The 27,397-nt window shown below is 42.4% G+C and overlaps 1 protein-coding gene across 2 annotated transcripts in view; it reads left to right on the top strand.

Annotated features, from left to right (window-relative positions):
* Positions 1 to 27,397, top strand: part of EPB41 (erythrocyte membrane protein band 4.1) — a 290,966-nt gene that overhangs the window by 15,548 nt on the left and 248,021 nt on the right. The window lies entirely within an intron of this gene.

Below are 27,397 nucleotides of genomic sequence, written 5' to 3'. Positions count from 1 at the left end.
CTGTATGAGGGATGAAATACTATATGGGGGGATGAAATACTATATGAGGGATGAAATACTATATGAGGGGATGAAATACTATATGGGGGGATGAAATACTATATGGGGGATGAAATACTATATGAGGGATGAAATACTATATGAGGGATGAAATACTATATGAGGGATGAAATACTATATGAGGGATGAATTACTATATGAGGGATGAAATACTATATGGGGGGATGAAATACTATATGGGGGGATGAAATACTATATGGGGGGATGAAATACTATATGAGGGATGAATTACTATATGAGGGATGAAATACTATATGGGGGGATGAAATACTATATGGGGGGATGAAATACTATATGAGGGATGAATTACTATATGGGGGGATGAAATACTATATGAGGGATGAATTACTATATGAGGGATGAAATACTATATGAGGGATGAAATACTATATGGGGGGATGAAATACTATATGAGGGATGAAATACTATATGGGGGGATGAAATACTATATGAGGGATGAAATACTATATGAGGGATGAATTACTATATGGGGGATGAAATACTATATGAGGGATGAAATACTATATGGGGGATGAAATACTATATGGGGGATGAAATACTATACGGGGGATGAAATACTATACGGGGGATGAAATACTATACGAGGGATGAAATACTATACGGGGGATGAATTGCTATGGGGGATGAATTACTATATGGGGGATGAATTACTATGGGGGATGAATTACTATATGGAGGATGAATTACTATATGGGGGATGAATTACTATATGGGGGATGAATTACTATGGGGGATGAATTACTATGGGGGATGAATTACACTATGGGGGATGAATTACACTATGGGGGATGAATTACTATATGGGGGATGAATTACTATGGGGGATGAATTACTATATGGGAGATGTATTTTCAGTTTTAAAAATGTGGCTCTCAAAATAAATTTCAATCATGGTTTTGGCGAGATTTGGCTCAGTTGAAAAAAAAGGTTGCCCACCACTGCCCTAGAGCAATGGTTTCCAGGGGAGGAAAAAAAAACATCCTGTGTGCCTGAGGCTAATATGTCATAGGGCTTGTCTACACTCGTGATGGTCCCTGAAAAGTAGTTTTTGACAGCAAAAGGTGCATTTTTTTTCTTTAAAGAGAATACTACATAACTGTGAGCTTAGCAACTGGATTACAGAGTGGCCCCTTTACTTGAATAGGTTGTGCTTTGCAGAGGTGCTGCCTGGCAAAGGCAACAGGGAATAATCATTTTTGTTGCAAAGCATCATGGCCGCAGCATGTGTATAATCTTATCTAGCTGCCATTTTATTTTAAAGTGGGTGGTCTGGGTGCTAATCCATGGCTCAACAGTCTGTTTTTTACCACTCCATGACCACAAGTGTGAACAAGCCCCTAGACTAGGTTCATACTGGTGCGCTGCATTTTGGCCAAAGTGCGGGTGTTTGCACATTTTTTAGGCATTTTAAGCCTAGGTCCCATTGATTTCTATTAGGTTGCACATTTTGCTGCGTTTTCTGAATGCACACCAAAAGTCCTGAAAGTCATATGCTTTCAGAAAACATGGCAACCACTTGCAACCTAATAGAAGTCAACAAGACTACAGCCAAAACGTGTCTAAAACACGCATACACCAGCACTGCGACCAAAATGTAGTGAACTTGGGCTTGAAGGATAAGTTCACCCTTGGGAACATGTTATATGTTCCATTTGTTTGTGGACTGCCGTGGTAGTTCATTGAATCTTCCTGTCAGTATATCTGCTTGCCTGTACATTCTGTACGGGCAATCAGATATACTGACAGGTGTGCAGGAGACCTGCATGGCATCAGCATTCTGCTGATCATTGGTGCAATGCTTTACAGCCTCCAGAAACAAAAAATAATAAATACACATTTTTTTTTGTATTACAAATGGAATAACAAGGACTGTATGTGTTAAGAACATTTCAGCTAAGCTTGAGAACAGGTAACCACCCCCCTTCCCTCATAATAATGTAAAAGCCTCCTGCCAATATGCATTTTCAGTTATTTACCATGATGATCCAGAAACATATATTGTTTTAAGAAGAGCTTGGTGAATGTTCTCCTGATTTTCATGTGTTATTCTTCTCTATAAATAAAGAGATTGTGTATTTTTTTTTTGGGGGGGGCAGCGGTTTGTAACTCTTCCTTGAAGATGCTGCTGGTGAAGAAACACTTTGCGATCATCCAGAAAGAGCAGAAAGAGTGTTTCAGAAATGAAAACTCTGGAGGGAAAAACTACTTGCACTCTCAATATGGCCCTCATCATGTCATTCAATAAAGTATATGTTAATGTCTTTGGGGCACTTCTGGTATGACAGGATGTGTTTTTTGTCATCCTTGTAGCATTTGGAAAAGAATATTTTGTCTCACAGTATTTGCAAATTGCAGCTTTGCTCTTAGCAGAAATTGCACTGTGGAAATATTTCCAAAACTCTAGATTTTGGTTTCACCATTTTACTGAGAGGAGGAAAAGACAAATCTATTTATTGAGTAGGCTATAGGTAGACATTATGCTGTGATGGTGGAGAACATTTAATAGGAATCATTTAAAGGTTATAAAGATAAACTATTTTGTTAGACAAATTTACCCTCTTACCTGTCAATGAAGGCTTGAGACGAGAGAAACTATCATCTACTGTATCCCAACAATCATCCGACTGTAGGAGGTACAAGATGGAGCCCACAAGCAGACTAAATTGGAGCCTTTCCCCTGCAGTGTCCCCTAGTGGTAGAAATGCATATTTCTCTTATCTGAGAAATCCATTGAAAAGCACATTTGTTACTTGAATTGTATTCTAGGATTTGTTTGTCTTAAGCTGAGAGAATTTGCCATAATTTAAGACTTTACATAAAGTCTCAGAAATCTTTCATTAAGGTCTTCATGTTATCTAGTAGGGGTCTCCAAACTATGGTCCTCCAGCTGTTGAAGTACTACAAGTCCCATCATGCCTCTGGGAGTCTTGCCTGTGGTTGTCAGTCTTGCAAGGCCTCATAGAACTTGCCGTTTCTCAACACCTGAAGAGCCATAGTTTGGAGACCCCTGTTATAGTTTGAATACTATAGTTTGAATACTATGTCCTAGATATATTATTTATCATTGTAAAAGAACATATTCCACACTTCTCTTTTTTTTTCTCCCAATTTATCCAAAAAAAAAGCAAAAAACGGCTTTGAAAAAATACATTTGTTTCCCAGTTTTTTTGTTTCAGGCCTCCCCATCTCTGTTGCCACCACCAATGTTTATTGGATTCAAATAAAAACATACCCGCAAACATTAAAATGGATGAGCATATCAGATCATAATTCTGACCATAAGGCAATGTCATCTGGCCAGATATTCTGAAGTTGGTAGGCTTATGCGTTTCGGGGGACGTGTCCCCTTCCTCTGGAAGGCGAAAGCCTTCCCACTTCAGTATACTTGTGCAGATGACATCCTCTTATGGCTGGAGTTATGATCTGATATGTCAGTTCCATTTTATGTTTGTGAGTATGTTTTTATCATTTGGATTCAATAAACCGTGATAGTGGTAAAGCACTAGGTGTTTGTGGCCTCCTGTGTGTTTTTACAGTTTCCTTGGAGATCTTCCCAGTCCGAGGAGGGCTGCATCGGGCGAAACATTAAGTGTTGTGATCCCATTGGATATATTACAGTTTGAGTGTTTGAACTCTTCTTTGGCACTTATCCTACAGACACAGCTGATCACTTGATATGGTAAAAGGCCAATCACAGCGGCCTTTTACCACGTGATCAGCCATGTCCAATGACACACTGATCAACGAGAAATGCAATTGCCGGTTATCGGCTGCACTTTCCTCACACTGTCACAGTGTGAGGAAAGTACTGCCGAGAAACCGACAGTTGTCAGAGGAGGGATCGGCACTGATGATCAGGGCACTGATGATCAGTGCCCTGATGATCGGTGCCCACCAGTGCCACCCACCAGTGCTGCCTACCTGTGCCCAGCAGTGCCACCCATCAGTGTCGCCCAGCAGTGCCACCCGTCAGTGCCCAGCAGTGCCGCCAGTCAGTGCCCAGCAATGCTGTCAGTCAGTGCCAGCTCATCAGTGTCACCTATCAGTGCTGCCTATCAGTGCAGCCTCATCAACGCACATCAGCGAAGGAGAAAAATTACCTGTTTGCAAAATTTTATAATAGAAACAAAGAAAAACTTTTTTGCATTTTTTTTGTTTATAGCGCAAAAATAAAACACCCAGCTGTGAGTAAATACCACCAAAAGAAAGCTCTATGTGTGTGAAAAAAATGATAAAAATTTCATATGGGTACAGTGTTGCCGCAATTGTCATTCAAAGTGCAACAGCACTGAAAGCTGAAAATTGGCCTGTTAAGGAAGGGGGTATAAGTGCCCGGTAGCTAAGTGGTTAATAAACACACACTTACCTGTCCCAGGGTCCAGCAATGTTCTCACCCGCGTGGTCCCTTCTCCCCTTCTCTTCTCCACGGCGCATCTCAACTGTGGGCACCAGACTGTGACAGCTTGCGGCTTCACAGCCTGGTGCCCACTGCGCATGCGCGAGTTGTGCTGCGCCTCCTAATAGGACCGGCAGTCTCCTGGGACCTGTGAAAGTTCCAGGAGACGGAGGGAGGAGGGAGCCAAACTTCCGGCTCACTTTGCTGTGGCGAACTCAGCTGGAAGTGGGAGTGGGTACCTGTCCAAAACAGGTATCTGCTCCCCACAAAAGGTGACATATATGGCAGTGGAGGGGGGGAGGAGGCAAATAAGCGGAGCTTCCGATTTTGCGTGGAACTCCACTTTAAAGCCCCTGTATAACAGGTAGCTCATTAGCTTTTTAAATAAAATTTTATTAAAAACATATTACTGAAAAATGGCCATCTGAACCCTGAATAGAATATATTACCAACTGTATATAGGAACCAGGCAGATTCTAGCTGTCATATTGGTAGTGTTTCCTGGAACGGGTGAATAAGGCTCTATAGCCAGGCAGCCAAAATGCCTAAAAATTACAACTGATGCATAACTTTAGTCTTTTCCATTGTTTTCAGGGTTCTCAAAATCTAAATGTCGAAATTCCCTCAGGGATTACATGCAGTGATGGGTTTTATGTGGTCATGCTATGAATAAAAAATATGTTTCTTTAGAAATTATTCTCAGTGGCTCCAATTTCTCATAACGCTTTTGTGAAATGAGCTGGTATTACAATTTGACAGTTGTGACACTTTGCCATGCATCCTGTTCTGTTAGTGAAAAAAAGCTTGAAGAAACAAAGCATTAACTTTTTGTGGGTGATTTCTGTGATTTGTCAGTCTGGTCAGCCAAGTGTTAAAGGATAATTTCACCTTTGCACCATGTTAACATGTTCCAGCTATTTTTTAGGCCTGGTTCACACCTATGCAGGTTGCAGTTGACGCATTTTACTGGTGTGTTTCTTTTTTTTCATGCACATTTTCAGTGTGTTTTTAATGGGTTTTTGATGCGTTTTGCATTTTTGGAAAGTGTTGTCTTGAGGGGGAAACCAACAGAAACACATACATTATATTGCCAAAAGTATTGGGATGCCTGCCTTTCACGCACATGAACTTTAATGGCATCCCAGTCTTAGTCCGTAGGGTTCAGTATTGAGTTGGCCCACCCTTTTGCAGCTATAACAGCTTCAACTTTTTTGGGAAGGCTGTCCCCAAGGTTTAGGAGTTTATCTATGGGAATGTTTGACCATTCTTCCAGAAGCACGTTTGTGAGGTCAGGCACTGATGTTGGACTAGAAGGCCTGGCTTGCAGTCACCGTTCTGATGCATTGGGTTAAGTTCAGGACTCTATGCAGGCCAGTCACGTTTCTCTACCCCAAACTTGCTCATCCATGTCTTTTATGGACCTTGCTTTGTGTACTGGTGCGCAGTCCTGGTGGAAGAGGAAGGGGCCATCCCTGAGGCCCAAAAGTTAGGAGCATGAAATTGTCCAAAATGTCTTGGTATGCTGACACCTTAAGAGTTCCCTTAACTGGAACTAAGGGGCCAATCCCAACCCCTGAAAAACAACCTCACACCATAATCTCCCCTCCACCAAACTTTACACTTGGCACAATGCAGTCAGGCAAGTAACCGCCAAACCCAGACACATCCATTGGATTTCAAGACAGAGAGGCGTGATTCGTCACTCTAGAGAACACTTCTCCACTTCTCTAAAGTCCAATGGGGGTGTGCACTTTGCATTGCACTTGGTGATGTAAGGCTTGGATGCAGCTGCTCGGCCATGGAAACGCATTCCATGAAGCTCTCTACACACTGTTGTTGGGCTAATCTGAAGGCCATACGAAGTTTGGAGGTTCTTAGCTATTGACTCTGCAGACAGTTGGTGACTTCTGTGCGCTTCAACATGCACTGATTCAGCTCTCATTTTTGTGACCTACCACTTCATGGCTTAGTTGCTGTTGTTCCCAGTTGTTTTCACTTTGTTATAATACCACTAACAGTTGACCACAGAATATTTAGTAGCAAGGAAATTTCACGGATGGACTTATTGCACAGGTGGTAACTAACCTATCATGGTACCACACATGTTCTCCTGAGAGTGACCCATTCTTTCACAAATGTTTGTAGAAGTAGTCTGCATGCCTAGGTGCTTGATTTTATACATCTGTGGCCATGGAGGTGATTGGAACACCTGAATCCAATGGTTTGGAGGGGTATCCCAATACTTTTAACAATATAGTGCATGTTACTAAGATGCAAGCACTATATTTTTGATGCATTTCCGTATAAGCCTATGGAACCAAAAATGCATCCTGCTGTGGGGAAAAAGTCCCTGACCCTTTCCAGAAGACGCACCAGTGGAAAACACATAAATGTGAATGTGACCCATAGGAAACCATGTTAAATGGACTGTAGTGTGTTTCTGCAAAACAGCCAAAATGCATAAGTGTGAACCAGATCTTGAGGTAGAACATGTAACATGTTCCAGCAACTGCAGCTTCTTCCCCCGTTCCCCCCCTCCCTGTGACAGCAGGCGGGGGATCCTTTCCCCATACACGCCATCACTATTTGAAAACAGCCCACACGGCCGCATCATTTATTCAGTTTCCTGTGAATGGATAGGCTACAAGTACTGTCAGCCATTGCTTGTAGTTCTTAGTGAACTACGAGGGTGTTGTTGAGCGCTCTGATAGTTCATTGATCTTCTGCTCTCCGTTAACTGCCTGCCCATATGAGGTATTGGCAGACAGGTATACTGACAGTCTGCAGGAGCCTGGGATTGCACTGTACAAAAAAAATGAGCATTTAAAATTTCTTTCAAAAGGTGAACCTTGCTTTAAATTTATTCAATCCTGATATATTTCAGAAAATTTTACATGTTTATTCCTAAGTTTTTGAACTGCAAAAGGGAATAAGCTATGGTTAATAAATCAATAGCAGAAATGTAGGCATGCTGTTTCCACCTAATTGATACTTTTTAATGTTTGCAGCAACACTAGTCAATTTTTTAAAAGTGTACCTGTTCTTTCATTCTCAAGGAAACATGCTGCCATTCTGGACACTCCTCTACACTTCTTACATTCTGCTACCAGTTCTCTGCAACCCCTCGTGTCTCTCTTGAGCGCTTCTTTATAAACCTAATAAGTGACTAATACAAAAGTTGATGTCAGGAATCATAGAAATCTAGGGGAGATTATAATTTTTGCCTGGCATTCCACTTTGAGAATGAGGGACACCCTGGAACTGAAGATATGCAGTACGCACTGCTGTGAAAATGAGCGTGGTGAATTTGCACTGAATTTTGTGCAAAAACAAATTTTTAACGGTGTAATATATCTCCTATACCTTGCCTATCAGTGATTCTTGCAAACTCATCCTCCAAGAACAACCTGCGTTTCATTCCTTCAAAGTGACAGATTCTGTATCCTGACTTATTATTCCCTGCCGTGGGAACCAGGAAAATATCACCTTTCCATATCTATTTGGGAACTGGTACCTTCAGTGTCCCCTTGTAGTTCTTGTGCGCATAGATGTGATGTCAGCACTGGTGTTGGTATTAGTAAGATAGGTACAACACTAAAGTACTTTCAGAAATACATGTTCCCTTGGCTTTTATAGAGAGCATTTAATGTAATGGTTAGTGCAGCTGCCACTCCTGTGTATGTCCATGGGTTCAAAACTGGGTATTCCTGTCTCAATTTTTAGTTTGTACTTTGATTGAAATTTGTTTCCTTAGAAACCTAGCTAAACATATATAAAAAAAAATCTTTGCCAAGTCTTATTGGATGTTATATGTAAAGGTTATTTTGTGTATAAAATCATAATTGTACATTTTAATTTTTTTTAATTTATATTATATTGCAGAATTAAAACTCATATAAATATGAAATATAAATTATTTATAACACTGAAAATAATAGAATAGTAAAGTCACTGGCCTATAAACTTTAGGTTAATTAACAACAACACACGTTTTAAAAATGCCTGTAAATGTAAAATGATCTTATTACACCGTGTTCCAAATTATTATGCAAATGAAATTTTTCTCATTTATCTAAATAATTGATGTAAATGACAGTCAGCATAATTCTCATGTTATCAACTATTAAAAGTATAATTCACATTTTATTGAACAAACCTCCTAATGATAACAGTATTTTTTTTAAACATAAAGAACTTACAATGCACTGTTCCAAATTATTACGCACAGTAAGTTTCAAAACACTTCATAGGTTGTAAAGAACTGAAAATTGTCATTTGTTGTGTTTGCAGCATATTTACTGAAATCTAAAGCTATTTCAATCAAACTTTTAACAACATTTTAACTTTTTAAACATTTTAATAGGTCACGTTACATTGTAACATAGGACCCCTTATTTGATAGCAGCTTCAGAAGTCTTGCATCCATTGAACTTGTGAGTTTTTGGACAGTTTCTGTTTTAATTTGTTTGCAAGATGTCAGAATAGCCTCCCAGAGCTGCTGTTTGGATGTAAACTGCCTCCCACCCTCATAGATCTTTTGCTTGAGGATGCTCCAAAGGTTCTCAATAGGATTGAGATCAGGGAAGGATGGAGGCCACACCATGACTTTCTCTCCTTTTATCCCCATAGCAGCCATTGATGCAGAGGTATTCTTTGCAGCATGAGATGGTGCACTGTCATGCATGAAGATGATTTTATTACAGAAAGCATAGTTCTTCCTTCTGTACCAGGGAAGAAAGTGGTCAGTCATAAACTCCACATACTTTGCAGAGGTCATCTTTCCACCTTCGGGGACCCTAAAGGGGCCGACCAGCTCTGTTCCCATGATTCTGGCCCAAAACATGACTCCACCACCGCCTTGCTGACGTCGCAGCCTTGTTGGAACAGGGTGGCCGTCCACCAACCATCCACTACTCTATCCATCTGGACCATCCAGGGTTGCACGGCACTCATCAGTGAACAGGACTGTTTGAAATTTAGTCTTCATGTATTTTTCTGCCCAATGCAGCCGTTTCTGCTTGTGAGCATTGGTTATTGGTGGCCGAATAGAAGGTTTATGCACAGTTGCAAGACTGGAGGACTCTACACCTTGATGTCCGTGGGACTCCAGAGGCACCAGCAGCTTCAAATATCTGTTTGCTGCTATGTAATGGTATTTTAGCAGCTGCTCTCTTGATCCGATGCATGGATCTGGCAGAAATCTTCCTCAATGTGCCTTTATCTGCACGAACCCGTCTGTGCTCTGAATCAGCCACAAATCTCTTAATAGTGCGATGATCACGCTTAAGTTTTCGTGAAATATCTAATGTTTTCATACCTCGTCCAAGGCATTGAACTATTTCACTCTTTTCGGGAGCAGAGAGATCCTTTTTCTTTCCCATATTGCTTGAAAATGGTGCTCTGCTTAATAATGTGGAACACCCTCCTTTAGTAGTTTTTCCTTAAATTGGGCTCACCGGCCAATCTAATTATCACAGGTGTCTGAGATTGTTTTCAGTGATCAAAAGAGCCCTGACACACAATGCCATCCATGAGTTACACTGAAAAACAAAATATTTAATCTTTGTGACACTTAAATAGAATTTGCATAATAAGTTGGAACGTGGTGTAGAAAAATTTTACAATCAAAACTGCATAAATTGCGATAATCATAGTTGAGGAAAATAATTTACTTTACACATCAATGAAGGTTTGAGAGTATAATACATTGCTGAATCAAGTTTGGCAGTACAGGCAACACTACTCCTCTGTGAGGAAAAGAAACATCCTCTCTCAGGCACATGTTTCACTAGAATCCCACGCACTCATAGGAAATGTGGGAGACAATTCACTAAAGGTTATTGCATATGTTATGTCGGTCACATGACCACATATCGCATGTGATACTGAAGATGTCAATTCACCGCAAATAGCAAAAACCCTCCATTAAACACCACATAAAAAGGCGTTAAATACAATTCACAGAAGGAAATGAATAAATGCGTGCGGTATTTAAGTAGTGATCCAGGCTTGTGATAAGTATGGGAATTGTCAGACCCGGTTTAGGAGGTCAGGGATTGGTTTAAAAAAAAAATAGGCAGGAAAGTAAAAGCTGGACCAGATGGCAGCTAGATTCCACTCGGGTTGACTCTGGAGGCTGGCAGACTGCATAGCACAGACGATGGAGCCCTTTGAATGCACAACTCTAGAATTTAATGTAGAAGAAGAGAAGATCAAGAGCGGTCCTTTTTATAGGAAAGATACTTTAACCAGTTCCCTACCGCACTATATCCGAAGGACAGCTACAGTGCGGTTGTCTAGTTCTGGGACTACGTCCATGGACGTCATTCCAGAACACGCCCCCAGCGGTGTGCTGCCGGTGATCGCTGTGTCCTACAGACACAACTGATCACGAGATACGTAAATGGCCAATCACTGCGGCCTTTTACCATGTGATCAGCTATCGGTTAAACACAGTTGCCAGTTATCGGCTGCACTTTCCTCACACTGTCACAGCAATTGTCAGAGGAGTGATCGGCACTGATGATCAGTGCCGCCGATCAGTACCACCCACCTGTGCTCATCAGTGCCGTATATCAGTGCAGCATCATCAGTGCCACCCCATCAGTGCTGACTATCAGTGCAGCCTCATCAACGCACATCAGTGAAGGAGAAGAATTACCTGTTTGCAAAATTTTATAATAGAAACAAAGGAAAACATTTTTTCCTAAAATTTTTGCTCTTTTTTTGTTTATAGCGCAAAAAATAAAACACCCAGCGGCGATTAAATACCACAAAAAGAAAGCTTTATTTGTGTGAAAAAAATGATAAAAGTTTCATATGGGTACAGTGTCGCATAACCGCACAATTCTCATTCAAAATGCGACAGCGCTGAAATCTGAAAATTGGCCTAGGCAGGAAGGGGGTACAAGTGCCCAGTAGGCAAGTGGTTAAGGAGCACACATTGCTGGAAAAATACACGGATGCTGATAACTTCCAGAATTTTCGGTTATCCAAGGCAATAATTATGGAGCTAAATGCTCAACTCACAGATTACCTTGAGCCCTCAACCCAGCGAAGTCATGCCATACCAGCCATTACTAAATTGTTGGCTGCATTACATTTTTTTGGGAAAGCATCCTATCAGATGGTAGCTGGCGAGAGTGGGAATTTCGCAAGCATCATTTTCCTGTCTACTCACCATTATATTGCACAGTTTCCGTGTAAAGGCAACCAAATTTATTAACTTAAGTAATATGATTGTGATAACTTAGTAATTACCGCATAATGCGGAAATATAACGCATGTGATATATTAAGGAGCATTTCTTGGTGAATTACAGTTTAAAAAAAATGCTGTGCGTTATTTTACTGCATACTGCGATGCTCCATGAATTGTCCCTGTAGTCTTATCTTACAATCCAGGCCAAAAGCCGTGCACACCCATCTGCCAAAGGGTACTTGGCATGCACTGAGCGCCAGTTGATGATCACAGAACTAAGTATATGGTATTTTCTACGGTACAGAACTACATTTTTTTTTTCAACCTGATTACTTTAAGGGACAAGAGAGTAATGGCTTAGTAGGATTCTGGAGCTAGGCTTTAAAGCAGGGGTCCTCAAACTTCGGCCCGTGGGCCACATGCGGCCCACCGAGGGGATTTATCCGGCCCACAGGCAGGGGCGTATTTTCCGCAAGGAAGGGACACTAAGTACAGGGGTGGGCAGGGGGCTGCTGTACCTTACCTGGCTCCGGTCCCAGTCCCACGACGATCCAGTCTAGGAAGCGCTGCTCCTTCGTTCACTCCGGCCACTACCTCACTCCTGCTGCTCGGCTCCGCCTCCTCACCGGTGATTGGGTGCCAGAACTGTAGCTTAGGAAAGGCACACAGGCGGCCAATCACCTGCGAGGAGACGGAGCCGAGCGGCTCCGCGAACATCGAGTGAGGGAGAGGCAGGAGTGAAGAAGGACAACTGACAGGTAAGTGTGCCGTGCTGATGGTGCTGCTGCAACCAGGTATGCTGGCTGCAGTAGCACCATGCTGGAGCAGGGGTCAGCAAGTGTCATTGGTGTCAGTGGGAGGAATAGTGCCCCATCATTGGTGTCACTGATACTAATGATGGGGCATTATTCCTCCCACTGACACCTATGATGGGGCACTATTCCTCCTCTCACTGACACCAACGATGGGGCACTATTCCTCCCCCCCACTGACACCATCGTTGGGGCACTATTCCTCCCCCCCACTGACACCATCGTTGGGGCACTATTCCTCCCCCCCACTGACACCATCGTTGGGGCACTATTCCTCCCCCCCACTGACACCATTGTTGGGGCACTATTCCTCCCCCCCCCACTGACACCAACGATGGGGCATGTTTCTTCCCACTGACACCAATGATGGGGCATGTTTCTTCCCTCTGACACCAATGATGGGGCACTATTCCTCCCACTGACACTAATGATGGGGCACGATTCTTCCCACTGATACCAATGATGGGGCACTATTCCTCCCACTGACACCATTGTTGGGGCACTATTCCTCTCCCCCACTGACACCATCGTTGGGGCACTATTCCTCCCCCCCCCACTGACACCAACGATGGGGCCCTATTTCTCCCCCCCACTGACACCAACGATGGGGCACTATTTCTCCCCCCCACTGACACCAACGATGGGGCACTATTCCTCCCCCCCCCACTGACACCAACGATGGGGCACTATTCCTCCCCCCCCCACTGACACCAACGATGGGGCATGTTTCTTCCCACTGACACCAATGATGGGGCATGTTTCTTCCCTCTGACACCAATGATGGGGCACTATTCCTCCCACTGACACTAATGATGGGGCACGATTCTTCCCACTGACACCAATGATGGGGCACTATTCCTCCCACTGACACCAATGATGGGGCACTATTTCGCTCCATAAGAGACACTTGGGGGGAAATGTCTGTGCGTCTTATGGAGCGGCCAGCCCAGTATTCCCACCGCCGTTGTATGTCCGCAGTCTCTGGTCATCTCCTGTACTGTGTCCACATTTCTTCATAGTTTTTTCTTTTTAAAACTATAGTCCGGCCCTCCCAACGGTCTGAGGGACAGTGAACTGGCCCCCTGTTTAAAAAGTTTGAGGACCACTGCTTTAAAGCATGGTTAAATTGTTTAAACTTACCTACTCATGGTATGCAGTGTACAGTCTGCAGAGCTTATATCTACTACATATTCCACCCTTGACCTTGTATTGTCCTGCCTATGCATTCCATCCAACTCTCCAACAATCCTTTTCCTCTCTTTGCTCACCACCTTATTAGTTTTGCGCTCTCCGTCTTCCACCACCTATCCCTCCAACTGCCTAAATATTACTCTTAGAGACCTCTGCAACTTTAACCCTTCTCTTCACTCTGCTACTGACCACCTTCATGACAATATCTCATCCCTGTTCTGCCCCAATCTAGCCACTTCTGTCTACAATAGATCCCTGTCCTCTTCCCTGAACGAGCTTGCCCTTCTCACTACACACAGAATCAGGCCCCAACCCCCATAACCCTGGCAAACAGACGATATCAGAAGTCTCAAAAACCGCAGCCATGTCTGTGGCGTAAGACTTGAACCAATTTAAAACTACCATCCAAAAATACAATTCTTTCCTCCACACTGTCGGGAAGACCTATTGTATCACTCATTTACCCCTGCTCATCCAGTCCCCATCATCTCTTCTCTACCTTGAACCCTCTACTTTGTCCACCACTGCCTCCACCCACTAACTCGCTCACTGCCCAGGAGACTGCCAATCAATTAAACAAAAAAAAAAGATAGATATAATTTGTGATGAAATCTCCACTCTACAGATAACTCCCCCACTTAACACCACGTGCAAACAGGTACACTCAGTGCTACCCTTATTCAACCCTGCTACTACAAACAAAGTTGCTAAATGTTTTTCTAATTCCCACCTAACCACCTGTTCCCTGGACCCTATTCCCTCTTAAATACTGCTGTCACTCTCTGGCTCTATCCCGCACTCTTGAACTCACATCTTCAGTCTCTCCCTTTCTTCTGGCACCTTCCCCAACACTCTAAAACATGCACTAGCCACTCCCATACTTAAAAAGCCTTCTTTGGACCCCACCAGTCTTAACATCGCCCCATCCTCATTGCTCCCCTTTTCCTCCAAAATCCTTGGACACCTGGTCTACATCCAAGTGATCACCTCATTAAGAATAACCTTGATCCCTTTCAGTCTGGATTTCACTCTCAACACTCCAGAAACTGCTCTCCTAAAACTCAAACTATTTAGTAACAGCAAAAATCAATGGACACTATTCTATACTTCTACTTCTGGACCTTTCAGCTGCCTTTGATACGGTTGACCACCCCCTCATCCTCAAAAACCTTTACTCCTTTGGTATCAGTGACTGTGCTGTTCGTTGATTTTCATCCTACCTATTCCATCACACCTTCAGTGTCTTTTACAATTCTACTTCCTCTTCTCCTCTTCCTTTCTCTGTTGGGGTCCCCTAAGGTCCTGTTCTCTGACTTTTCCTATTCTCGGTCTATACCTCCTCCCGGTGTCAGCTGATAGCCTTGCATGGCTTGCAAAATTATTTCTATGCTGATGACACCCAATTCTATCTCTTTACCCCTCACCTCACAACATCAGTCTCCTCACTCATCACTAACTTAGTGACCGACATAGCCATCTGGATGTCACACCACTTCTTCAATCTCCGAAATCTGCTTTCGGCCCCACAACCAATCACTTTCCGTGCTTGCCGTCTCAACCTCCTAAATACACCCCTTCATAACCCATGACACCACAAAGCTCCTAATTCACTCCCAGGTTATCTATCGCCTCGTCTACTGCAACTCGCTCCTCATTGGCTTACCTTTACATAGGCTATCCCCCATCCAGTCCATCACGAATGCTGCTTCCAGGCTCATCCACCTTACCAACCATTCAGTGCCTGCTACCCCTCTCTGCCAATCCCTCCACTAGCTTCCACTCGCCCCAGCTAATAAAATTCAAAATACTAATACTACAAAATACAACTACTTACAAAGCCATCCACAACTCTGCCCCCAGTTACATCACCAACCTGGTCTCAAAATATCAACCAAACCACTCTCTTCGATCCTCTCAAGACCTTCTACTCTCTAGTTCCCATGTCACCTTCTCCCATGCTCGCCTCCAGGACTTCACTCGAGCTTTCCCCATCCTATGGAACTCCCTACCCCAATCTGTCTGGCTATCTCTTAATCTATCCACCTTTAGACGATCTCTGAAAAACGTTCTCTTTAAAGAAGCGTATCCTGCTTCTAACTAGTAAACTGCCTTTTATTTTCTCCATCAGCTCATCCCCCACAGCTATTAGCTTTTGTAGAACTCAACCCTTCCTCTTAGATTGTAAGCTCTAACTAGCTGGGCCCTCTGTTTCCTCTTGTACCAAATTGTATTGTAACTGTAATGTCTACCTTCATTTTGTAAAGCACTGCGCAAACTGTTGGCTCTGTATAAATCCTGTATAATAATAATATTTGCAAAAGTATTGGGACACCCCTCCAAATCATTGGATTCAGGTGTTCCAATCACCTACCTGGCCACAGGTATAGTAAATCAAGCACCTAGGCATGCAGACTGCTTCTACAAACATCTGTGAAAGAATGGGGCACACCCAGGAGCTCAGTAAATTCAAGCATGGTACCGTGATAGGTTGCCACCTGTGCAGTAAGTTCATCCGTGACATTTCCTTGCTACTAAATATTCCACGGTCCACTGTTAGTGGTATTATAACAAAATGGAAACAACTGGGAACAGCAGCAACTCAGCCATGAAGTGGTAGGCCACGGAAAATGACAGAGCGGGTCAGCACATGCTGAAGCACACCGTGCGCAGAAGTCGCCAACTGTCTGTCAATAGTTAAAGACCTCCAAACTTCGTGTGGCCTTCAGATTAGCCCAACAACAGTGTGTAGAGAACTTCATGGAATGGGTTTTCCATGGACACGCAGCTGCATCCAAGCCTTACATCACCAAGTGCAATGAAAAACATCGGATGCAGTGGTGTAAAGCATGCCGCCTCTAGACTCTAGAGCAGTGTAGACGTGTTCTCTGGAGTGACAAATCATGATGGATGTGTCTGGATTTGGTGGTTGCCAGGATAATTGGTACTTGCCTGACTGCATTGTGCCAAGTGTAAAGTTTTTGGCGGAGGGGGGATTATGGTGTGGGTTTGTCTTTCAGGGGCTGGGCTTGGCCCCTTAGTTCCAGTTAAGGGAACTCTTAAGGTGTCCACATTCCAAGACATTTTGGTCAATTTCATGCTGCCAACTTTTCAGGAACAGTTTGGGGTTGGTCCTTTCCTTTTCCAACATGACTGTGCACCAGTGCACAAAGAAAAGTACATAAAGACATGGATGAGCGAGTTTGGGTTGGAGGAACTTGACCGGCGTGATGAATTAGAATGGAGACTGCGAGCCAGGCCTCCTCGTCTGACTCAGCGCCTGACCTCACAAATGCGCTTCTGGAAGAATGGTCAAACATTCCCATAGACACACTCCTAAACCTTGTGGACAGCCTTCCCAGAAGTGTTGAAGCTGTTATAGCTGCAAGGATGGGCCAACTCAATAGTGAACCCTACAGACTAAGACTAGGATGCCTGTACCTTCATGCATTCTTACCTGAGCCTCATCGCAATCCAGTGATGTGAATGACAGCCTCGACTGTCCTGGGTCTCTACCTCCTTATTCGCTGAGGCAGCAAGTGGGAGCCATTGGCCCAACTGCTGTCAATCGCGGCCAGTCAGCCAATGAGAGAGAGGGGGCAGGGCCAAGTTGCGGCTCCATGTGTGAATGGGCACATGGAGCAGCAGGTGCCCCCATAGCAAGCTGCTTGCTGTGGGGGCACCTGACAGGAGGGTAGGGGCCAGGAGAGCCTGTGGGGGACCCGAGAAGAGGGTGTTCTAGGGTGCTCTGTGCAAAACCACTGCACACAGTAGGTAAGTATAGACATGTTTTGTTTTCCAAAAAAAAAAATGAACCTTTTAGAATCGCTTTAAAGTTCATGTGCATGTAAAAGCAGGCGTCCCAATACTTTTGGCAATATTGTGTAGCTCTATCCAAATTACCCTTACGTTTTGACCTGCTTCTCAGTCCCAACGAATGAAAAGCATTCTCAAAATGTTTCCACCACTACCATGCGTTGTGTCTCCCAAATGCTTTTTGCCAAACTGCAAATGAGGTTTAATGTGGTTTTAATATTCATCTCTTCATTTTTTCATAAAGCCCAGTTATGTGGAGCATACAAGTTATAGATGACCCATGGACAGTTTTCCTTATCTCAGCTGTGGATTACTGCAGCTTCTTTAGAGTTAAGGCCCATACACACGATAAGAAAATCGGAAGAAAAATTTAGTACGACAAATGATTGGCCGATTATCTGATCTTTCGCATAGTGCTTTCAGCAGCTGCTTCCAACTTTTTGGATGACAAAAACTGAAGGAGCAGGCTAGAAAGTGGACACAACTTCCAATTTTCGTTTTAGTGTGCACAGTAATCGTACGAAAATAATCGATTAGAAAAGAATGCACGATGAGAAGCATAGAACAACCCTACACTTCCTCTTCTACTACAATTAGTATGTAGCTGCGTTTGCCTTCGTCGGCTGAGCGTTTTCGTACAAGTCAATATCATTCAGATCACATCATGATATGTACTTTTGTGGAAAAGCGAAAGATCGGCTGTCCAATTTTGTCATAATGTGTACTAGGCAGGGGCAGACTGACCAATTGGAAACTCGGGCACTGCCCGAGGGCCCGGGGCCAGTAGGGGGCCCCATGAGATGCCCCTGGTACCTTTTTCATAGGCTTTTTTGAGTTTGGGCAAGGACACAGGGGCCCCACGATCCCCTATTGCCCAGGGGCCCCATGAGTTGTCAGTCCGCCCCTGGTACTAGGCTTTACCCTTGGCCTTTGGTTGACTAATATGTTTGCTTGTTGGGTTTTTTGCACAATAAGATAAGCAGAGTTGTGTTTGGACCCTCCCTTTTAGATTGTAAGCTCTAAGGAGCAGGACCCTCTGAATCCTCCTTTAATTGCATTGTAACTGTACTGTCTGCCGTCATGTTGTAAAGTGCTGTGAAAACTGTTGGCACTGTATAAATCCTGTATAAACATAATATTGATGATTTGTTTATTTTTTTAATAAATGGCATTTTTTGGGGGATTTCAAACTTTTTATATTATTATTATTATTATTATTTTTTTTAATAGGGCTTCAGTGAAAAAGTGTGTAAATACACGTGCTTTTCATTTTTCACAATGACGCCTTCCTCACCAGTCTGAATATAAATTTCAGTGTGCAAAATGCCCTCCCTACTTCATGGTATGCTTCCGCATCACTTTGTACATAGATTTTTGCCTTCTCATGTACTGGTAAAACTTTTTTGAGGTGCTGACCGCTCATGAGGGGCCATGTTTGAGAGGTGAAAATTATATAGAATCACAGAAAAATCTTGGAGGGACAGAAGGAAACGGGGCCCCATTTGTATGTGACAGGAATATTGTACAAGCCGCGCACTGTGCTATGAAGGTGTTTGCTGCATATGAGCTGCCATCGTTCTCCTCTCACCTTCGCACATCTGTGCATTGGTGTGTGCTGTGGTAATGGCAATGCACCTCAATGTACAAATTGCATCTGTAGCCTTTTTCAGTAATGCAGTTATCCACAATGGTATGTGCGTCGTGTGCTATAGATCAGGTGCATTGGAAACTACTGTATGTGCACGTTGGGGTACCTTTCTAAATGAATATAACACAGTGCACATAGTATCATGGATTAAAGCAGTAGTAAACCTTAAAAAAAAAAATTCCCCTGCAAGGTAATGTCACAATGTGAAAGACTTATCTGAGACCAATGTCCTCCTGCGGCACGCTGTCACAGCTGCAGAGGCTTCCATCTTCACCTGATCCTCCTTCGGGGTTCCCAGGCTGCAGCCACTTGAATGGCCGAAGCCATGTTGAGGTCACTCCTGCACGTGTGTGGGAGCTACGGCACGCAGCTCCGAAAGAACGGCATGGGTTTGCCATTCCTTCAGAACGCATATCACCATCTGCCGCTCACTATGATATCTCCTTAACAGTGCACATTTAGGAGGTATTCATTTTATTATAAGCTTACCCATCGGTAAGAGTATAAAAATTGAGTCTACTACCACTTTAACCCCTTGGTGGCGGCACCTCGGCCCTTTAAGGGGTTTGTGACGTCGGGAGGAGGGGCAGAGTTTAGGGTCATGTGACCGCAGTGATTGGCTGTAACATGATTGGAAAGCTCCCGACCGCAAGTAGCGATCGGGACCTTTCCGTGAGTAGCCGGTAAATGTGCCAGTGGCGCTCGCTTTCGGCACGTTGTTTTTACATTGGGTACGCAAATATGCGGCCCTTCGGCGCCATGGCCCAGCCACCAAGAGGCTACATATTTGTGTACACTAGGCGCCAAGGAGTGGAGCCAGTGTGAAACTGAATGTAATGCTAGTGCTTTTTTTTTTTTTTTTCTGGTCTTTGGAATCAGTCTTTCATATGGCGCCTGTGGTTCTGTCTTCTGCTTGCCCATCTTTCATATTATTATGACTTCTTCAGTACCTGACTAAAAATAGAAACAAATAATTACATACTTCTAAAATTACACTATTGTTAGAAATGCCACTTATTTAGCATTTCTTGCATGTAAATAATTCAGTGACTCCTGCCAGTGTTGTGTCTACTGCCTGCTCACAAGTCAATTCCGATTTTTGTTCCAGTCACACATTTGCTATTTATGTTCATGCCTCCATTCTAAATGTCCTATTCAAGGGACAGGCACATGATTGTTAGGTTTACCTTGTATATTAAAACAATTGAGCATGGGGACTCAAGGTAATTCAGCATTAAATGACTATGGTGTTTAAATTGCTATGGTCTTCTTGTGTTATTCTATCATTTTAGATAAAAATAGTTCTTCAGTGGGTTTAGTCAGAGCATAATGACATATTATGCAATTATTTTCTGCATTGAGACTACTGCTGGTGAGAGAGAGAATATGGAAAGTATTATTATTTATAGCCTGATGGTCACTGCTTAGGATGTAGCTCAGGATGACTGTACCTAAGATCTTTTGGTGACCGTTGGATATCTCCAGAATATGGCTTGAACTTCATGGGCAATTTTAGTAGTCTGCTTCTGAGAGATTTATTCACTTGTTGGCAGTCGTCTCATTAGGCTACAGATACACTGGAAATTTTAGCAGTTTAATATTGCTAATAAAATTGCTAAAGATTAACCACTTTCCCTCCAGAGGATTTACCCCCCTTCCTGACCAGGCCATTCTTTGTGTTACTGCGCTGCGTTACTTTAATGGACAATTGCGCGGTCATGCAATGCTGCACCCAAATTTACGTCCTTTCTTCCCACGAATTGAGCTTTCTTTCGGTGATATTTGATTACCTGTGCATTTTGTATTTTTTTCGCTATAAAACACCCGACAATTTTGACAAAAAGAACAATATTTTTGACTTTTTGCTATTAAACAAAAAATCAAATGTCCTCATAAATTTAGGCCAAAATGTATTCTGCTACATGTCTTTGCTAAAAGAAAATCCCAATATGTACAAATTAATTGGTTTATGTGCAAGTTATATTGTTTACAAATGGCGGTATATATACTGGGCTGTTTTTTTATTTAATTAATTAATTAATTTTTTTAAATTTGTACTAGTAATGGCAGCGATCAGTGACTTATAGTGGGACTGCGGCTGGCATTCTGACACTGGGAGAACTGGCTTGGTGTTACTGACATCCCCAGTGACACCAATACAGTGATCAGTGCTAAAAAAAAAACACTGACACTGTACTAATGGTACTGGGTGATCAAAGGGTTAACTGTGTGGTCTGTGCCATTTTAGAATGCGTGCTGTTAGTGCTTCGCTGTAAGCAAACTGCTTTGTATGGCTGTGCTGTTCACTGCCATGCAAAGCAGTGTGCAGGAGCTGACAGGGAGGAGAACTGTTTTGTTTACTAACCCCCCCCCGTCGAAGATCCTCGTCAATCACCAGGCGCCGATGAGGACCCGGTGATTGGCAGCCGTGAATGGTGGCAAGGGTAGAGTGCACGTGCCCCCTACCCGGAAATGCAAAATCACGTATATTTACGTGATTTTGCGCTGCCGCCCTGTAGCAGTATATCTGCTATGGTGTGGAAGCTGATGCAGTTAAAGTGACACTAAACTATATGTAACTAATATTCTATTAATATTCTATTCCTATTCAAGTATGTATTTCTAACTCCCCCCCCCCCACACACACACACAGCTGTTCACTGGGAAGATCAGGGTACTGCTTTTGCTCTGTCTATACATAACTGTTAACTGTTTTGCCTTTTCATTTCTATTTTAACCACTTGCCCTTTAGAGGATTTACACCCCTTCCTGACCATGCCATTTTTTGCTGTTTGGCACTGCGCTAATTGCGCAGTCGTATAATGCTGTACCCAAACGAAATTTATGTCCTTTTTTCAAACAGAGTTTTCTCTTGGTGGTATTTGATTACCTTTGAAAGATATCTTATTTTTCCCATAAAAATTGTCAGTCTTTTTTCGTTTATAGCGCAAAAAATAAAACCGCAATTTTGGTTATAAAATATATCCAATAAACTCAAAGTCATAAATTTTGTTAGTCATAAATTTTGTTAGTCATAAATTTAGTAATACAGTGATCAGTGATTCTGCTACATGTCTTTGGTTAAAAAAAAAAAAAAATCCCAATACATGTATATTAATTGGTTTGTGTGAGAGTTATAGTGTCTACTATGGCATATATACTGGAATTTTACGTAGTTTTTACTTTGACTCTGACTGCCCATCACATTTCTTGAGGTGTTAAAATGCCAGGGCAGTACACAACCCCCCCCCCCACTCCCAATGATATTTCTTTGGAAAGTAGACACCCCAAGGATTTTGCAGAGGCATGTTGAGTCCATGGAACATTTTTATTTTTTGCCACAAATTTTTTGAATTACAATTTTGTTTTTTTTTTACACAAAGTTGTCACTTTAATGATATATTACTCATGCATGCCATAGGTATATGTGTAATAACACCCCAAAACACATTATTCTACTTCTCCTGAGTATGGGGATACCACATGTGAGAGACTTTTTGCCAGTCTGCTACATACAGGCCCCCAAAATCCAATGACCACCTCCAGGCTTTCAAAGGGCATATTTCCTCATATCACTTCCCCACTACCTATCACAGTTTCAGTGGCTCTAAAATGCCAGGATAGTACAAACACCCCCCCCTCCTAAATGATCCCCTTTTGCAAAGTAGACACCCCAAGGAATTTGATAAGAGGCATGGTTAGTATTTTACAAATATAATTTTTTTTACAGGGTTTTGAAAAAGAAAAGAAAAAAATAAATTTTTTTGTTTTCTTTCTTGGGTTTCCAAAAACGTGGCAACAAATGAGATCTGCAAAACACTCACCATGCCTCTTAGCAAATACCTTGGTGTGTCTACTTTCCAAAAAGGGGTAACTTGGAGGGGGTGCTTCTACCATCCTGACATTTCAGGGCCAACAGAAGAAGCTTATGCCACACATCACCCACTCTTGAAGACCAAGCCTTTTCTGACACTTTTTGTTCACATGAAAAAACAGATTTATTTTTTGCTAGAAAATTATTTTGAACCCCCAAACATATATTTTTTAAAGCAGAGGTCCTAGAGAATAAAACAGTGGGTGTTGAAATTTTTTACGTCACACAGTAATTTTTCAAATGCAAATCTTTTGGGAAAAATACACTTTTTAGAATTTTAATGCACAAAAACATAATATATTGCCCAATTGTTTTATAAACTATAAAAGATGATGTTATGCTGAGTAAATAGATACCAAACATGACATGCTTTAAAATTGCGCATGCCCGTGCAATGGCAACAAAGTATATATACATTTTATTATCGATTAGGCGATGCTTTAAAAGCCTTTACTGGTCACCAGTTTATACAGGAGGTCTAGTGCTAGAATTACTGCCATTGATCTAATTTTCACAGCGATACCTCACATGCATGGTGTAACCACTGTTTACATACCAGCACAGAGTCGACTCGTGCGCACGCAGGTGCACAGGGGGGCAAGGGTGCTTTTTTTTTTTTCCAATTATTTTTACACTGTCCCTTTTCATGCTTTTTTTTCTTTTTTTTTAATCACTTTTAATGCTATCACAGGGAATGCAAATATTCCCTACAAAATCAATGGGCATTATCATAGATTCTTTTTTGAGAAATCTGGGGTCTATCAGACAATAGATATCTCCTCTGCCCTTACATTATCTAATCTCACCAAGATCAGTGTGATCAGATGCTTTCCCAATTTACAAATGGTGCTGTTTATATCCTGCGAAACTGAAGTGATGAAATGCTCGTAGCTTCGTAACGGAACTGCCGGTTGCATTCTCGGATTCCCCTGTGGGACAGGAGAGCCCATGAAAACCGTGGAAGGCAGCAGGACGGGGGGTGGTATGTCCCTTCCCGCTGCTCATAAAAACAATTCGACAGCTAATTGGCCACTAGGATTGCTTTTACATGAAATCCAACCGCCAGCTGAAAAAAATTATACCAGGATGATGCCTGTAGCTGCAAGCATCATCCTGATATAACCACTCAAAGTCCAGTGATGTACAAGTACATTGCTGGTCCTTGTTGGGCATATATGTAACAGCAGAGAACATGGGCATATGATGAATTGGGTCTGTGGACCAATATGACCACAATTCATTCTTTTTTGTAAGGCCCATGTTGAGGGTAAGGCCCAAAAGAGTTTCGAATTCAGAAACCGTGATAGATTTCCATGCAAATTGTCTGGCAAGAGCTGAATTTGGATGGGCGGCAATGTATTGTGCGTATAAATTGCCTTGGCCCACAATCAGTTGGTACAAATCTTCTGTGAAACAGCGGAAGGGCTAAATGTTAGTGCTAGCAGAAAACAGGGCTGATCCTGCTAACACTGCGTTTTTGGGAACACTATACAAAGGAGGAACTAGTATAGTTCTGTTCATCATCAATATATTGATCCGTACAAACACTATACTAGTAATGGGGGTGATCCGCGACCTATAGTGTGCAGGCAATCTAATGTCAGCTGACCCTGGCTGGAAGGGGTGCTTACTGACCCTGAATCTATCTGATGGCGCTAGTGGCAGTAATACAGTGATCAGTGAAAAATTCTATATACTGACACTGTACTAATGGCACTGGTGGGTGATGGGGTAATCAAAGGGTTAATATGGGCGATCTCAGAGTTAAATGTGCTACTCTAACGTGTGTGTAAAATGTTGTGCTTTTACTTGGTGCAATGTTCTCTCTTTTCTCCCTGGACCGACGGGTGGGGCGCAGGTGCGTGCATACCCCAAGAGCTGCTGCTCACCCGCAAAATGCGGGTAAGCAGTTGGCAAGTAGTTACAAAAAGAAAAACAAAAAAAAAAATATTCCCTGATTTTTTTAGAACACTTTGTTTTGCAGGAGAAATAAAGATCATTTCTCCTGCAATGCGAAGCTTGCTCTCCTGAACCTGAACTGTCATGAATGAGTTATGTTTTGACAGCTCAGAATAGTGATCTGTGATTGGCTGGAGCTGGTTACATGGTACAGGGTGCTGTGATTGGCCCCATGTATCATGTGACAGCTGTGGGCCAATCACAGCTCACTAGGAACAGGAGCAGAGCTGTTATGAATGAGATTCATAACAGCTTTGCTTACATTGTGATCAAGTGATCAAATGAAAACCGGGTCCCGTTCACCGGGGTCTTTATTTCGTTGAGTCTGCTGGACACATCAGTCGCGAGGGGGGAGCACTGTGCGCCCCCTGTGTTAGTACAGCCAGAGCAACGTACAGGTATGTCGCTTTGCCTGTAGCTGCCACCCTTCCACAGTACATTGCGGGCTGGAAGCGGTTAACCTCCCTGGCGGTATTCCCGAGTGTAGCTCGGGGTAAAATGAAAGTACCAAAAGCGGTAACTCCGAGCTACACTCGGGCTTACCATGCGGCGTTGCTCAGGGATTCCCTGCAGAGCTTACCTTGTCCTGCGCTCCCGCGATGTGTCCCCTGCAGCGTCCCCGGCCATCTCCTCCAGCCGATGCCGCATCCGGATTCTGTGTTCCAGTCCCTGTGACGTCGGGACGTACGGCCGCCGTCGCCGCCGGCGGAAATTTGAAAATTTAAAAAAATGTCATTTTTTTCCACACAAATTTTACAGAGTAAAACATTGCTGTTTCAACCCATTTCACATACATTTGTCCCTACTGCTTTGTCCTGTGCCCTGCCTGCATTGTGTCTGTTCTTTCTGCCTGGAAACTGAGAAAAGTCCATGGCGTCCAAAAAGCATCCCTTTAGGTCAAAAGCAGGTTTAGATCAGCTAGAGAACAGCGATAGTAAATCAGAACCACTTGCAGAATTGAGTGATAATGATTCGTGGGGAAATTCGTCATCAGACACTGAAAACGATTTTGCGACTTTGCTCAGCAATGTGCGAACTTGGCGCTATATTTCAAATTTCAGTGTTTTTGGTTTGATTATATTATTGAATTAAATGTATTATTATTATTTTTTATGATTATTTATTAAATTATAATTTATGATTTCGTGTTTCAAATTTTATCCTACCCGGGATGTTTAATAGACTCTTGTTCAGACAGATTTCAGTGAGTTATTCCTAAAAATAAAACCCTCTAATATAAAAAAAACTACATATTTCAATGCAAAATAATGGTACCGCTTTCAGCACCAAAAATCTGAAATAATCATACCGCTAGGGAGGTTAAACTGAATGGGTCGTGTTACAAGGTGAGGGTTCACATATACTTTAAGTGGTGGATGTGTATGGATAAGTTATGGAGAATAAGGATATTATTTAGTATCACTTTAGGAGTTAGGAGTAGTAGTTGAAACAAATGGCTCCATGTGGTGTAAGCCACACAAGTAGCATGCAGTAGATCCATCTCACTTGATTTGGAGCATTGTGTAATCATGCAAGATTAAATTCTATTACATGCTGGGTGTAGCTTACTCCATAGGGAACCATTTCTCCCATCTGTTTAGTGACCAATGGCTACTACTAGCAAATAATCACTAGCCATTTTAGTAGCATAACTGATCTACTAAAATTCTCCTGTGTAGCTATAGCTTGTTGAGAAACGTGCCAACAAGTGGATAAATCTGTTAGTAAAAAGAAAATAAAAATATCAGTCTATTATAGCCCTATACAGGGGCTTCAATAAGCTCCCTAAAGACATCTATTTTAAATTCTTTTTCATTATGTTTTCCCTCTGAGTTGTGATGTGTTTTTAGTAGCATATTCCTTCCTTGCTTTATTATCAAATGTAGATGTTCATACCTTGCATGGACTTTTCCTCATTGCTAACATTCCACCTATCTGCTGTCAGAAATTGTGTTTTTCTAAGTTGTTAGGGCATGCTAAAATTGTCAAATGCTTCTCAGTAGAGTTTTAGTGTTTCAGTTTACTATGGCAATTGCATTCTGTAGGCCCTTGGGGCTTATTTTCAGAAACCAATGTGAACAAAAAATAAATGTTGCTCAGAGCAACCGAATACTAGCTACAGGTTTTGTGTAGTGTTGGTCAGCAAATCAGGGTAAAAAATCCATTTTTCTTATTCAGTAATATTATATCTTACTTTTTTAAACTAGAATTCCAGCTATTTTATTGTACACGTTACTAAGGGATTCTGAAAACAAGGAAATGTGTTTCAGGAAATCATGGTAAACTTTTTGGACTGCTTGCTAGCCAAAGATGCCCTGAGGTGATACATACAGGCTTTTAATATTGCAATGCTAGCTTTTTTTTTTTCTAACATTGCACATACAGACAGTCTGATAATTGTAGACCAGAGCCAGAACATGAAA

Source organism: Staurois parvus, unplaced genomic scaffold (assembly GCF_062004578.1).
Source record: "Staurois parvus isolate SC_StPar_1 unplaced genomic scaffold, SC_StPar_1.0 ptg000115l, whole genome shotgun sequence".
Classification (NCBI taxonomy): domain Eukaryota; kingdom Metazoa; phylum Chordata; class Amphibia; order Anura; family Ranidae; genus Staurois; species Staurois parvus.
The sequence above is the reverse complement of the archived record's forward strand: the minus strand, read 5'-3'. Positions and strand labels throughout refer to the sequence as shown.